Source organism: Elephas maximus, chromosome 2, assembly GCF_024166365.1.
Source record: "Elephas maximus indicus isolate mEleMax1 chromosome 2, mEleMax1 primary haplotype, whole genome shotgun sequence".
Classification (NCBI taxonomy): domain Eukaryota; kingdom Metazoa; phylum Chordata; class Mammalia; order Proboscidea; family Elephantidae; genus Elephas; species Elephas maximus.
Window position 1 is genome coordinate 202,510,659 of NC_064820.1, and position 16,334 is coordinate 202,526,992.

Below are 16,334 nucleotides of genomic sequence, written 5' to 3' on the forward strand. Positions count from 1 at the left end.
TGTTGCAGCCACTGTTTACTTTGAGTGCCTTCCAACCTAGAGGGCTCATTTTCCAGCACAATATAGGACAGCATTTTATTGTGATTCATAGGGTTTTCATTGGCTAATTTTTTGAGAGATTTCCAGGCCTTTCTTCCTGGTCTCTCTTAGTCTGTAAGCTCTGCTGCAACCTGTTTACCATGGGTGACCCTGCTAGTATTTGAAATACACACAAGCCACCACAGTACAGCAAAATAACTAGCCATGAGGTGGGGCCAACATGGCAGAACAGACAGAGGCTTCCGGCGAGCCCTCTTACAACAAAGACCCAAAAAAACAAGTGAAACAAGTACATTTATGACAAGCTAGGAGTGGTGAACATCAAAGGGAAAGTCAGAAAACGAACTGGGTGGCAGGAGGAAGAAGAGAGGGTTCAGAAGCGGCGTGGAATTACCGGACCTGAATCTCCGGGGGCCCTCAGGCACTGTTCCCAGGAGTGGCTGCAGCGGGCGGATGGTAGCATTCAGCCGCAATTTCCTCAGGGAGAAGAAGCCAGCTGCACAGCCTACTCACACCTCCGGAACCAGAGAAGAACGGCGCTCTCAGAAAAAGCTAAGTACTTGCATTTATTTTACCATGCTCCCCACCCCCAAGTTGGCTTCAGTGGCTGTCGATTTCCCTGGGCTTGAGATAGGCCCTGTTGAGTGCCTAGAGCCATCTTCCCAGCCTTGGAAAAGGAATAAATTCACAACTGGGGGAAAAGATAATTTGCCAGCTCCACCAACCGGGGGAGCTCAGGACAGAAGAGGCTCCTGTCCAGGCATAAACAGTCCATGGACTTTGAATACCTTTCCCCCTGCATGGACCTGTGTGGGCCTATTTCAGGAGAATAGGCCATTGTTGGCAGGCTACAACTGTTTCAGCTGTGCAGTAAAAAGGTGGGTGTTTGATGTTTGACACACTTTGCCTATTAAACAGGGTCCTCACCCACCCACATCAGGGGCCTAAGGGCTGGTGGCTCCACACAGGTCACCCAATCACCCATGACAGGGATCCAAGGATAACTGGTTCCTCCCAGTCCTTACAACCAAAAACATTGTGTGCCAATGGTCTGTCTGCAGAACCCACCCACCTGTACACTGTAGGGAACAGGGACATGTTTTCCTCAGAGACACTTGGGAGACGATTCTCAGCCACCTGCCTTGTTCAGAGCATGACCCCCTGCTGCAACCAGATACCGGTACCTACACCAATCACCCCTGCCCCTCTAAGACTGTAGGACTGAGCCTGTACCACACACTTGATGATCAGCTACCTAGAAACATGAGCTGAATTCATACAAGAAAAGTGAATGGATTCCTAGACTGATAAACCTGATAACAGCTCTAGCCACCTGGGGACCGAATGTCAGAGCTCCAGAGGCAAAAATAATCAAGATAGCTTACTCAAGCAACCCATTTGGGCATATCAAAACAAAACAAAGCAAAAAGCTAGGAAACAGTAAGCAAACATAAAATAAACTAATATAGTAACTTATAGGTGGCTTGGAGACAACAGTCAATATCAAGTCACATAAAGAAACACACCATGATCACCTCAACAAGCTCACAAAACAAAGAATCAAGGGATCTTCTAGATGAAAGTGCCTTCCTGGAATTACCAGATGCAGAAGTACACACAAAAGATTAACATACAGAACCCTTCAAAACATCAGGAAGGAAATCAGACAATGTGCAGAACAAGCCAAGGAACACACAGATAAAGCTGTTGAAGAAATTAAAAAGGTTATTCAGGAAATAAAGCAAAATTTAATAAGCTGGAAAAATCCGTAGACAGACAGCAATCAGAAATTCAGAAAATTAACAATAAAATTACAGAAGTAGACAACTCAATAGAAAGTCTGAGGAGCAGAACTGAGGCAGTGAAAGGTAGAATTTGTGAACTTGAAGATAAAGCACTTGGCACTAATATATTTGAAGAAAAATCAGATAAAAGAATTAAAAAAAAAATGAAGAAACCTTAAGAATCATGTGGGACTCTATCAAGAGAAATAACCTACGAGTGATCGGAGTAGCAGAACAGGTAGGGATAAGAGAAAATACAGAGAGAATTGTTGAAGATTTGTTGGCAGAAAATATCCCTGATATCGTGAAAGATGAGAAGATATCTATCCAAGATGCTCACCAAACTCCACATAAGGTAGATTTTAAAAGAAAGTCACCAAGACATATTGTAATCAAACTTGCCAAAACCAAAGATAAAGAGAGAATTTTAAGAGCAGCTAGGGATAAACAAAAAGTCACCTACAAAGGAGAGTTGATAAGAACAAGCTCAGACTACTCAGCAGAAACCATGCAGGCAAGAAGGCAATGGGATGATTTATATAAAAAACTGAAGGAAAAAAATTGCCAGCCAAGAATCATAAACCCAGCAAAACTGTCTCTCAAATATGAAGGAGAAATCAGGACATTTCCAGATAAACAGAAGATCAGGGAATTTGTAAAAACCAAACCAAAACTACAAGAAATACTAAAGGGAGTTCTTTGGTTTGAAAATCAATAATATCAGGTATCAACCCAAGATTAGAATACTGGGGAAAGCAATCAGATGTCAACCCAGGCAGGGAAATCACACACACACACAAAAATCAAGAATAAAAAAATACTCAAAACAGGGAAACAGCGATGCTATTATGTAAAAGAAGACAACATTAAAACAATAAAGAGGGACTAAGAAATACAGTCACAGATCTTTCATATGGAGAGGAAGACAAGGCAATACAAAGAAATAAAAGTTACGTTTAAATTTAGAAAAACGGGGGTAAATAAGAAAAAAGGTAACCACAAATGAGACAAACCATCCTACACATCAAAATAAAATACAAGAAAAAAATAGAGACTGAGCAGAAACAAAATCAACAACAACGAATATGAGGAAAAGACAATATATAAACTACTCAGCAAAAAAAATTAAGTGGGAAAAAGAAACTGTCAATAACACACAAAAAAAGATATCAAAATGATAGTACTAAATTCATACCTATCCATAATTACGCTGAATGTAAATGGATTAAATGCACCAATAAAGAGGCAGAGAGTGGCAGAAAGGATTAAAAACATGATCCATCTCTATGCTGCCTATAAGAGACACAAATTAGACTTAGGGATACAAACAAACTAAAACTCAAAGGATAGAAAAAATAAATCAAGCAAATAACAATTGAAAGAAAGCAAGAGTGGCAATATTAATTTCTGGCAAAATAGACTTTAAAGTTAAATCCATCATAAAGGATAAGGAAGGATACTATATAATGATTAAAGGGACAATACACCAAGAAGATATAACCATATTAAATATTTATGAACCCAATGACAGGGCTGCAAGATACATAAAACAAACTCTACCAGCACTGAAAAGTGAAATAGACAGCTCCACAATAATAGTAGTGTACTTCAACAAACCACTTTCGGTGAAGTACAGGATATACAGAAAGAAGCTCAATAGAGACACGGAAGATCTAAATGCCACAATCAACCAACTTGACCTCACAGACATATACAGAACACTCCACCCAACAGCAGCCAATATACTTTCTTTTCTAGTGCACATGGAACATTCTCTAGAATAGACCACATATTAGGTCATAAAGAAAGCCTTAGCAGAATCCAAAACACTGAAATATTACAAAGCATCTTCTCTGACCATAAGGCCATAAAAGTAGAAATCAATAACAGAAAAAGCAGGGAAAAGAAATCAAACACTTGGAAACTGAACAATACCCTGATCAAAAAAGACTGGATTATAGAAGACATTAAGGATGGAATAAAGAAATTCATAGAGTCCAATGAAAATGAAAACACTTCCTATCAGAACCTTTGGGACACAGCGAAAGCAGTGCTCAGAGGTCAATTTACATCAATAAATGCACACATCCAAAAAGAAAGGGCCAAATCAAAGAATTATCCCTATAACTTGAACAAATAGAAAGAGAGCAACAAAAGGAAACTTCAGGCACTAGAAGAAAGGAAATAATAAAAATTAGAGCAGAACTAAATCAAATAGAAAACAGAAAAACAATTGAAAGAGTTAACAAGACCAAAAGCTTGTTCTTTGAAAAATTAACAAAATTGAAAACTATCGGCCAAACTGACAAAAGAAAAACAGGAGAGGAAGCAAATAACCCAAATAAGAAATGAGACGGGCGATATTACAACAGACCCAACTGAAATTAAAAGAATCATATCAGATTACTACGAAAAATTATACTCTAACAAATTCGAAAACCTAGAGGAAATGGATGAATTCCTAGAAACACACTACCTACCTAAACTAACACGAACAGAGGTAGAACAACTAAATAGACTCCTAACAAAAGGAGAGATTAAAAAGGTAATCAAAAAACTCCCAAGAAAAAAAAAAGCCCTGGCCCAGATGGCTTCACTGCAGAGTTCTACCAAACTTTCAGAGAAGAATTAACACTGCTACTACTAAAGGTATTTCAGATCATAGAAAAGGATGGAATACTCCCAAGCTCATTCTATGAAGCCAGCATATCCCTGATACCAAAACCAGGTAAAGACACTACAAACAAAGAAAATTACAGACCTATATCCCTTATGAACTTAGATGCAAAAATCCTCAACAAAATTCTAGCCAATAGAATTCAACAACATATCAAAGAAATAATTCACCATGACCAAGTGTGTTTCATACCAGGTATGCAGGGATGGCTCAACATTAGAAAAACAATCAATGTAACCTATCACATAAATAAAACAAAAGACAAGAACCACATGACTTTACCAACTGATGCAGAAAAGGCATTTGACAAAGTTCAACACCCATTCATGATAAAAACTCTCAGCAAAATAGGAATAGAAGGAAAATTCTACAATATAATGAAGGGCATTTATACAAAGCCTACAGACAACATCATCCTAAATGGAGAGAGCTTGAAAGCATTCCCCTTGAGATTGGGAACCAGACAAGGATGCCCCTTACCACCACTCTTATTCCGCATTGTGCTGGAGGTCCTAGCCAACAATTAAGCTAGATAAAGAGATAAAGGTCATCTAGATTGGTAAGGAAGAAGTAAATGTATCTCTATTTGCAGATGATGACATGATCTTATACACAGAAAACCCAATGGAATCCTCAAGAACACTACTGAAACTAATAGAAGAGTTCAGCAGGATATCAGGATACAAGATAAACATATAGAAATCAGTTGGATTCCTCTATACCAACAAAAAGAACATTGAAGGGGAAATCACCAAATCAATACCATTTACAGTAGCTCCAAGAAAATAAAATACTTAGGAATAAATCTTACCAGAGATGTAAAACATTTACACAAAGAAAACTACAAGACACTACTGCAAGAAACCAAAAGAGACCTACGTAAGTGGAAAACCATACCTTGCTCATGGATAGGAAGGCTTAACATTGTAAAAATGTCTATTCTACAGAAAGCCATCTATAGATACCATATAATTCCCATCCAAATTCCAAAAACATTTTTTAATGAGGTGGAGAAACAAATCACCAACTTCATATGGAAGGGAAAGAGGCCCCTGATAAGTAACGCATTACTGAAAAAGAAGAACAAAGTGGGAGGCCTCATTCAACCTGATTTTGGAACCTATTATACCGCCACAGTAGTCAAAACAGCCTGGTACTGGTACAACCAATGGAACAGAATTGAGAATCCAGACATAAATCCATCCACATATGAGCAGTTGATATTTGACAAAGGCCCAAAGTCAGCTAAACGGGGAAAAGACAGTCTTTTTAACAAATGGTGCTGGTATAACTGGATATCCATCTGTGAAAAAATGAAACAAGACCCATATTTCGCACCATCTACAAAAACTAACTCAAAATGGATCAAAGACCTAAACATAAAATCTAAAACGATAAAGATCATGGAAGAAAAAATAGGGGCAACATTAAAAAAAAAGGAGCCCTAATACACGGTATAAACAGTATACAAAACTACTAACAATGCAGAAGAGATACTAGATAACTGGGAGCTCCTAAAAATCAAGCACCTATGCTCATCCAAAGACTTCACCAAAAGAGTAAAAAGATTACCTACAGACTGGGAAAAAGCTTTTAGCTATGACATTTCCGATTAGCACCTGATCTCTAAAATCTACATGATACTGCAAAAACTCAACTACAAAAAGACAAAAAACCCAATTAAAAACTGGGCAAAGGATATGAACAGACATTTCACTAAATAAGACATTCAGGTGGCTAACAGATATATGAGGAAATGCTCACGATCATTAGCCATTAAAAAAAAAAATTTTTTTTTTAAAATGCAAATCAAAACTACAATGAGATTCCATCTCACTGCAACAAGGCTGGCATTAATCCAAAAAACAGAAAATAATAAATGTTGGAGAGGTTGTGGAGAGATTGGAACACTTGTACACTGCTGGTGGGAGTGTAAAATGGTGCAGCCACTTTGGAAATAGATTCGGCACTTCCTTAAAAAGCTAGAAATAGGAGTACCATACAATCCAGCAATCCCACTCCTTGGAATGTATCCTAGAGAAATAAGAGCCTTTACATGAACAGATATATATACACCCATGTTCACTGCAGCACTGTTTACAATAGCAAAAAGTTGGAAGCAACCAAGGTGCCCATTAATGGATGAATGGATAAATAAATTATGGTATATTCACACACTGGAATATTACGCATTGAGAAAGAACGATGATGAATCCATGAAACATTTTATAACATGGAAGGAATCTGGAAGACATTATGCTGAGTGAAATTAGCTGCAAAAGGACAAATATTGTATAAGGCCACTACTATAAGAACTCAAGAAATATTTTAACAGAAAAGAGTATATTCTTTGATGGTTACAAGAGGGGGGAGGGAAGGAGAGGGGTTTTCAATAATGAGATAGTAGATAAGAACTATTTTAGATGAAGGGAAAGACAACACACAATACAGAAGAGGTCAGCACAAATGGACTAAACCAAAAGCAAAGAAGTTTCCTGAATAAACTGAATGCATTGAAGCCCAGAATAGCAGGGGCAGGGGTTTAGGGACCACAGTTTCAGGGGACATCTAAGTCAACTAGCATAATAAAATCTATTAAGAAAACATTCTGCATCCCACTTTGGACAGTGGCATCTGGGGTCTTAAATGCCAGCAAGTGGCCATCTAAGATGCATCAATTGGTCTCGACCCATCTGGAGCAAAGGAGAATGAAGAACACCGAAGACACAGGGTAATTATGAGCCCAAGAGACAGAAAGGGCCACATAAACCAGAGACTACATCAGCCTGAGATCAGAAGAACTAGATGGTGCCCGGCTACAACTAATGACTGCCCTGACAGGGAACCCTACAAGAAGCCCCTGAGGGAGCAGGAGAGCAGGGGGATGCAGACCCAAATTCTCATAAAAAGACCAGACGACTGAGACTAGAAGGACTCCAGGGGTCATGGCCCCCAGACCTTCTGTTAGCCCAAGATAGGAACCATTCCCAAAGCCAACTGTTCAGACAGGGATTGGGCTGGACAATGGGATAGAAAAAGATGCTGGTGAAGAATGAGCTTCTTGGATCAAGTAGACACTTGAGACTATGTTGGCATCTCCTATCTGTAGGGGGGATGAGAGGGCAGAGGGGGTCAGAAGCTGGCAGAATGGACACGAAAAGAGAGAGTGGAGGGAAGGAGCAGCTTGTCTCATTAGGAGGACAGCAATTAGGAGTATATAGCAAGGTGTATACAAATTTTTGTTTGAGAGGCTGACTTGATTTGTAAACTTTCACTTAAAGCACACTAAAAATTAAAAAAAAAGAAAGAAAGAACTAGGCATGTACTATTCCCCAAACAGACTTCTCCAGCTCTGAGCCACTGCACATTCTATTCCCTCCTCCAGTATGGGCTCTCCACCATCTTCACTCCTCTGCTCCTCAGGACATGGCTAAGATGCCTCCTTTTGTATGGAGCCTTTCCTGCTTCACTGCAGTGCTTGCTACCCTCCTAGTGCCCCTAGGGCAGCACCTGAGCTTTGGAGGGCATCAGCACCTTCTCCTTGTCAGCACTGCTGGGTGCTGGGGATGTTGCTGTCTTGTGCTTGGCACAAAGGCCCCAATAAATGCCAGCTATAGCTGTTGTTATGGTGTCTTCTGTACCCAGATCTCCTTGTGGACAGAGTCAGACCTCTGTAACCCCAGTTTTGAATCAAGGGTCTATACAGTGGCCCATGGTTCTACTCTGATGGCTTTTCCACATATCCCTGTAGGCTAATCTTTCCTGAGTGAAGCTTGCTGGGACCTTCATGGTGATGTGTCCTGGCCCAAGCCTGTGACTTGTTTAATCATTCCCCATGCTAGATATTCAGGTTGCTTCCCACATTTTTCTTTTTTTATTGTATTTTGGTTAGATACACATAACATAAAATTTGCCGTTTTAACCATTTTTAAGTGTAAAATTCGGTGGAATTAATGACATTCACGATGTTGTGTGATGATCACCACTAGCCATTTCCAGAACTTTTTCATGGCCCCAGACAGAAATTGTGCACCCACTGATCAATAACTCATTACCCCCCGCACACACACACTCCTACTCCAGCCCCTGGTAACCACAAATCTTTCTATCTCTATGCATTTGCCATAAAAGTGGGATCATACAATATTTGTGTTTTTGTGTCTGACATTTCATTCAGAGTATTTTCAAGGTTTATCCGAGTTGTAGCATGTATCAGAACTTCATTCCTTTTTATGGCTAAATAATATTCCATTGTATGTATATGAAACAGGCTGCTCAGCCATATCTTGAACCGTACCTGAGCCATTTTTTCTCTTCTTTCTTCTTTCCCTCCTCTAGCCCATCCCTGCCTCCAAGTAAGATCCTGATGTTAGCTCCCCAAATGGTTAAGTGTTAACCAATGTTTCCTTTAAGACTGTGGAAAACAAGTGATATTGATCTAAGCCTGTCAAATAAGACGAAGGATGGCTCCAGCTGCCCCCTGAGCTGATGGGATAATGGCAGGAAAAGATCAACATGTTTGAGAAACGACCACCAAAACCAAACAGAAGAAAGAGAGCGCACATTCCACAAGTCCCTAAAACTTACAGCCCCTTTTCCCTTAAAAACCCGAACCATCGGTAGTCTGGTGAGACAGACGACTTTAGGAGGAGATCATTCCCCTCTGTCTCCATATACCGGTATATCTAATAAAGCTCTTGCTACCCACCTCACCCGTCTCAAGAATTGGCTATTTGCGGCAGGCGGCTCTAACTCACGAAATTGCTGTAACGTATATACCACGTTGTGTTTATCTATTCATTTGTTGATGGACGTTCGCATTGTTTCATCCTTTTGTCTATTGTGAATAATGCTGCAATGAACTTTGGTGTGCAGGTATCTGTTTGAGACCCTGCTTTCAAGTCTTGTGGGTATATATACTCTTCCCATGTTCTTAACCATCAAATGACAACACAGGAACACCTTTTCCCACCTTTTGGACAGACTCATGTTCCTCAGGCTCTCCCATGGAGCAGCTGTGTGAGCTTGGGGACCCTCTTCCCTGGACCCTCATATAATGTGTCTATCACACTGGATAATAAAACCTCCCCACAGTCTGCTCTGTGGGCTAAACGAGAACCCTCGCCTCCCCCCGCACAGCATCTAGCATGTTGTTGGACACACTGCAGGTCTTTAATAAAAATGAACTCCCTTGCCTTTTGGGGGATTCTGAAATTTTCTTGTTGATTTTCCACTTTGTTTGAATACATACTTTCAATATAAACTAGTTATGAGTTTAAACGACATGACATTGCTGATACCCAATTGCGTTAATTTACCAAAATCACAATTTCATCTAGTTAAACCTAAATGGAAGCCCTGGTGGTGAAGTGGTTAAGATCTTGGCTGCTAACAAAAAGTCGGCAGTTCGAATCCACCAGCCACCTCTTGGAAACCCTATGGAGCAGCAGTTCTACTCTGTCCTATAGAGTCACTACGAGTTGGATTCAACTCAATGGCAATGGGTTTAGATTAAGCCGAAATGTTTCACTGTATAAAGAATGAGGAAGAGCAGGACACTTCAAGACAGTGTTCTAACCGCCTTCTCAGGGAGCCCCCCAATGGCATCTGTGAGCACCCAGGTATGTTGTGATGCAGTGGGCAGAGCGCTGGGGACCATGTGGTGGCAGCGGAAATCTGGAACCCTGGCAAGGCTGGAAAAGCTGGGCCAGCCTTGCCCTGACTCTAGTACAAGGACAGCCTCCAGTTGCAGGGGCAGAGTCAGGCCTGGGTGGTAATGATGCCTGCCAGGCCAGCCTGAGATGATTCAAGCTAGGTGAGGGCATGATTTGCACCTAGTGCAGGGTTGGGTGGGTATCTTTAAAGCATGAGAGGGCACAGTCACCATGTGTCACTACCTTTTCTGGCCACTTCCCCACTCCTCTTGGAGGGCCAGAGGTTGCAGGCGAGAGGAGGGAGAAGCGGAGGGAAAGAGATAAGGACCACACCTTTTGCCCTGGCTTCTCCATGTGCAGGCCCTAGTTGGGGAAGGGGAGAAAGTTTAGCTTTACATCAGATTTGGAATTCTGATCATTTTGATTTTCAATGTGCTGAACTGACACTGTTTGGAGACCTATAGTAATAGTAGCATAGTTTTATTGCCAAAGAATAATCAGTAAGATCCTAGGAATTTTCATCCAGGGCCAGGGGAAGAACTTCTCACCTTGAAGAGGGTCAGAAATGAAATGAACTTAGGTTAAGACTATTCCTGAGTGTCAACTCTTCTCTCTCTCTCCCTCTTTTTTTTAAATTTATAAATCTTTTTTTATTATTGTACTTTAGGTGATGGTTTACAGAATAAACTAGCTTCTCATTAAACTGTACATATATTGTTTTGTTACCTTGGTTAATAACCCCACAACATGTCAACACTCTCCCTTCTCGAACCTTGGGGTCCCTCTTACTAGCTTTCCTGCCCCCTCCTGCTTTCTAGTTCTTGCCCCTGGGCTGGTGTGCTCCTTCAGTCTCATTTTGCTTTATGGGCCTGTCTACTCTTTGGATGAACGGTGAACCTCAGGAGTGTCGTCATTATTAAGATAAAAGGGTGTCCAGTGCCGTATTCTTTGGGTTTCTCCAGTCTCTGTCAGGTCAGTAATTCTGGTCTTTTTTCATGAGTTAGAATTTTGTTCTACATTTTTCTCCAGCTCTGTGTGGGATCCTCTACTGGGATTCCTGTCAGAGCAGTCAGTGGTGGTAGCTGGGCACCATCTAGTTGCACTGGACTCAGTCTGGTGGAGGCTGTGGTAGTTGTGGTCCGTTAGTCCTTTGGATTAATCTTTCCCTTGTGTCTTTAGTTTTCTTCATTTTTCCTTGCTTCCAACGGGGTGAGAGCAGTGGAGTACCTTAGATGGCTGTTGACAATATTTTAAGACCCCAGATGCTACTCGGCAGAGTAGAAGGCAGAACATTTTCTTTATAAACTATGTTATGCCAATTGAGCTAGATATTCCCTGAGTCCATGGTCCCCACAGCCCTCAGCCCAATAATTTGATCCCTCAGGGAGTTTGGATGTGCCTATGGAGCTTCTATGACCCTGCCTTGTACAAGTTGTACTGGCTTTGCCAATATTGTCTTTTTAGTGTTCTTCTATCCTCACCACTCCAATCCGTCGTAACTATCAAAGATTGTTTCTTTTTGTGTGTAAATCTTTTTATAAGTTTTTATACTACTGGTCTTATACAATATTTGTCCTTTTGCGATTGACTGATTTCACTCAGTATAATGCCATCCACATTCATCCATGTTGTGAGATGATTCACAGATTCATCACTGTGCTTTATCATTGCATAGCACTCCATTGTGTGTATGTACCATAGTTTGTTTTCCATTCATCTGTTGATGGGCATCTAGGTTGTTTCCATCTTTTTGCTATTGTAGACAATGCTGAAATGAACATGGGTGTGCATATGTCTATTCATGTGATGGCTCTTATTTCTCTAGGATATATTCCTAGGAGTGGGATTGCTGGATCATATGGTATTACTATTTCTAGCTTTCTAAGGAAGTGCCATATCATTTTTCAAAATGGTTGTACCATTTTGCACTCCCACCAGCAATGCATAAGAGTTCCAGTCTCCCCACAGCCTCCCCAACATTTGTTATTTACTATTTTTTGATTCGTGCCAGTAATGCTGGGGTGAGATAGTATTTCACTGTGGTTTTGATTTGCATTTCTCTAATGGCTAGTGATCTCAAGCATTTCCTCATTTGTCTGTCAGCCGCTTGAATGTGTTCTTTGGTGAAGTGTCTGTTCATTTCCTTTGCCCATTTTTTAATTGGATTATTTTTCTTTTGTTGTAGAGGTGTTGGATTTTCCTGTAAATTTTAGAGATTAGAATTTTGTCAGATTTGTAATAGCCAAATTTTTTTTTCCCAGTCTGTAGGTTATGTTTTACTCCTCTGATCAAGTCTTTTGATGAGTGTTTAATTTTTGGAAGATACCAGTTATCTAGCTTATCTTCTGAAGTTTGTGTGCTGTTAGTTATAGTTTATATCCTGCTAATGCTGTGTATTAGGGCCTCTAGCATTGATCCTATTTTTTCTTCTATGATCTTTATAATTTTTGGTTTTATATTTAGGTCTTTGATCCATTTTGAATTAGTCTTTGTGTATGGTGTGAGGTATGAATCCTGTGTCATTTTTTGCAGACGGACATCCAGTTTTGCCGGCACCATTTGTTAAAAAGACTGTCTTTTCCCCATTTGATGAACTTTGGGCCCTTGTTGAAGATTAGGTGACTGTAGGTGGATGGATTTACATCTGGGTTCTCAATTCTGTTCCATTGGTGAATGTCTCTGTTGTACCAGTACCAGGCTGCTTTGACTACCATAGCTGTAGAGTAGGTTCTGAGGTCAGGTACAGCAAGTCCTCCAACTTTATTCTTCTTCAGTCCCCAGTGCTTTACTTATCCAGGGCCTCTTAGCTTTTCCATTTCTTTAAAGAATGTTGTTGGTATTTCATTTGGGATTGCAATTGTATTTGTAGATCACTTTGGGTAGAATTGTCATTTTCACAATGCTGAGTTTGCCTAACCATGAACATGGTATGTTTTTCCATTTATGTAGATCTCTTTTGGTTTCTTGTAGTAGTGTTTTGTAGTTTTCTTTGTAATCTGTTTTTCATATCCCTTGTTAGATTTATTCCTAAGTATTTTATTTTCCTTTTTGTCATTCTCTTTATTGGTGTATAGGAATCCAACTGATTTTTGTATGTTTATCTTGTATCCTGCTGCGTTGCTGAATCTTTCTATTAGTTGCAGTAGTTTTCTTGTGGAGTCTTTTGGGTTTTCTATGTATAGTATCATAGCATCCGCAAACAGGGACATTTAACTTCTTCATTACCAATTTGGATGCCCTTTATCTCTTTTTCTTGCCTTATTTCTCTAGCTAGGACTTCCAGCACAATGTTAAATAGGAGTGGTGATAAAGGGCATCCTTGTCTTGTTCCTGTTCTCAAGAGGATTGTTGTCAGCCGCTCTCCATTAAGAATGATGTCGGCTGCTGGTTTTGTATACTCGTTGCTGTCAAGTTGATTCCGACTCATAGAGACCCTAAGGGACAGAGTAGAACTGCCCCACACAGTTTCCAAGGAGCCCCTGGTGGATTTGAATTGCTGACCTTTTGGTTAGCAGCCATAGCACTTAACCACTACGCCACCAGGGTTTCCCTGGTTTTGTATAGATGCCCTTTATTATGTTGAGGAATTTCCCTCCTATACCTATTTTATTGAGAGTTTTTATCAGGAATGGGTGTAGAACTTTATTGAATGCCTTTTCTGCATTGACTGAGATGATCATGTAATTCTTTTGTTTATGGGGTGGATGATGTTGATTGATTTTCTAACGTTGAACCATCCTTGCATACCTAATATGATTCCCACTTGGTTGTGGTATATTATTTTTTTTATATGATGTTGAATTCTATTGGCTAGAATTATGTCGAGAATTTTTGCATTTATATTCATGAGAGATATTGGTCTGGAATTTTCTTTTTTTGTGGTGTCTTTGCCTGGTTTTGGTATCAGGGTTATGCTGGCTTCATAGAATGAATTCAAAGTACCCCTTCCTTTTCTATGTTCTGAAATAGTTTGAGTAGTACTGGTGAAGCTCTTCTCTAAATGTTTGGTAGAATTCTCCTGTGAAGCCATCTGGGGCAGGGCTTTTTTTTTTGTTGGGAGTTTTTAAATTACCTTTTCAATCTCTTCTCTTGTTATGGGTCCATTCAGATTTTCAACATCATTTTGTGTTGGTAATAATGTGTTTCTATAAATTTTTCCATTTTCCCCAGGTTTTCAAATTTGTTGGAGTATAGTTTTTCGTAACACTCTATAATGATCCTTTTTATTTCAGTTGGGTCTGTCGTAATGTTCTCCATTTCATTTTTTATTTAGGTTATTTGCATCCTGTCCTGCTTTTCTTTTGTCACTTTGGCCAGTGGTTTGTCGACTGTGTTGATCCTTTTGAAGAACCAAATTTTGGTTTTGTTGATTCTTTCTATTCTCTATTTCATGTATTTCTGCTCTGATCTTTATCATTTCCTTTCTTCTGGTGGCTCTGGGCTTTTTCTGGTGTTCTCTTTTTATTTGTTTGAGTTGTGTAGCTAATGTTTTGATTTTGTCCCTCTCTTCTTTTTTTTGAAGTGTGTATCTATTGCTATAAATCGACCTCAGAGCACTGCCTTTGCTGTGTCCCAAAGGTTTTGGTATGATGTGTTTTCATTCTCATTTGATTCTAGGAATTTTTTAATTCTGTCTTTGATTTCTTCTATTACCCAGTGGTTTTTAAGCAAAGTATTATTCAGTTTAAGGTTTTTTTTTCCTTGCTCTTCCTGTTATTAATTTTTACTTTGATGATGTTGTGATAAAAGAATATACTTTGTATTATCTCAATGTTTTGGACTTTGTTGAGGATTGATTTGTGGCCTAAGATGTGGTATATTCTGGAGAATGTTCCATGTGCACTGGAAAAGAATGCGTACTTTGCAGCTGTTGGGTGGAGTGTTCTGTATAAGTATATGAGTTCAAGTTGGCTGATTGTGGCCTTTAGATCTTCTGTATCTTTGTTGAGTTTCCTTCCAGATGCTCTGCCCTTTACCGAAAGTGGTGTGTTGAAGTCTACTACTATTGTTGTGGAACTGTCAACTTCTCTTTTCAGTGCTGTTAGAGTTTGTTTGATGTATTTGGGAGCCCTGTAATTGAGTGCATAGAATTTATTATGGTTTTATCTTCATGATGGGTCACCCCTTTAACCATTGTATAATGCCCTTCTTTGTCTTTTATGGTGGGTTTTGGCTTAAAGTCATTTTATCTGAGATTGGTATTGTCACTCCTGCTCTCTTTTGGTAGCTATTTGCTTGATAAATATTTTTTTCCATTCTTTGATTTTTAATATATTTTTGTTTTTGTTTCTAAGGTGTGTCTCTGGTTCTCTGGTAGACAGGATAGTGATAGATCCTATTTTTTAAATCCATTCTGTCACTCTTTGTCTCTTTATGGGTGCATTTAGGCCGTTTACATTCAGTGTAATTATTGATAGGTGTGAGTTTATTGCTGTCCTTTTGGTGCCTTTTTTGTGGTGTTTTCTTTGTTTCATGTTTTCTTTGTTCCTCTTACTCTCCTGTACGTAGAATTCCTTTTGTTTGTGAATTTTTTTTTTCATTTATTTCTGTAGATTTTGTGTTTACTGAGAATTTAGGCTTTTCTTCTTTATTTTGATGAGTAGGTTTGTTAACTTTCTTTGTGGTTACCTTGAAATTTACCCTTATCTTCCTAGGTTTGAGCCAGTCTTTTATTACTTGGTATCACTTTGCCTTCCTCTCTGTTAGAGAGTCCTTTATTCCCTCTTTTATTGTTCTGATGTTGTTGTTATTTACAGATTAACCTCTCTGGTTCCCTGTTGTAAATCTTTTATTTTTGTTTTATCCTTAAGAGTTCATTTCCTAGGTTGGTATCTGGCTGGTGCAATCTTGCATTCTAGATTCAGGCTGTCGTCTGATGTTGTTTGTTCTCAAACCGAAAGACTCTTTTTAATAATTCTTGTAAGTTTGCTTTGGTTTTTACATATTTCCTTAATTTCTGTTTATCTGGAAATGTCGTAATTTCACCATCATATTTGAACGAGAGTTTTGCAGGAAAAATTATTCTTGGCTGGCAATTTTTTTCTTTCAAGGTTTTATATATGTCATCCCATTGCCTTCTTGCCTACATGGTTTCTGCCAAGTAATCAGAGCTTAGTCTTATTGTTCCCCTCTGTATGTGACTTTTCATTTTTCTTGAGCTGCTCTTAGGATTCTTTCTTT

The 16,334-nt window shown here is 39.4% G+C and overlaps 1 protein-coding gene across 1 annotated transcript in view; it reads right to left on the minus strand.

Moving 5' to 3' along the window:
* Positions 1-16,334, minus strand: part of RASGEF1C (RasGEF domain family member 1C) — a 136,593-nt gene that overhangs the window by 44,602 nt on the left and 75,657 nt on the right. The window lies entirely within an intron of this gene.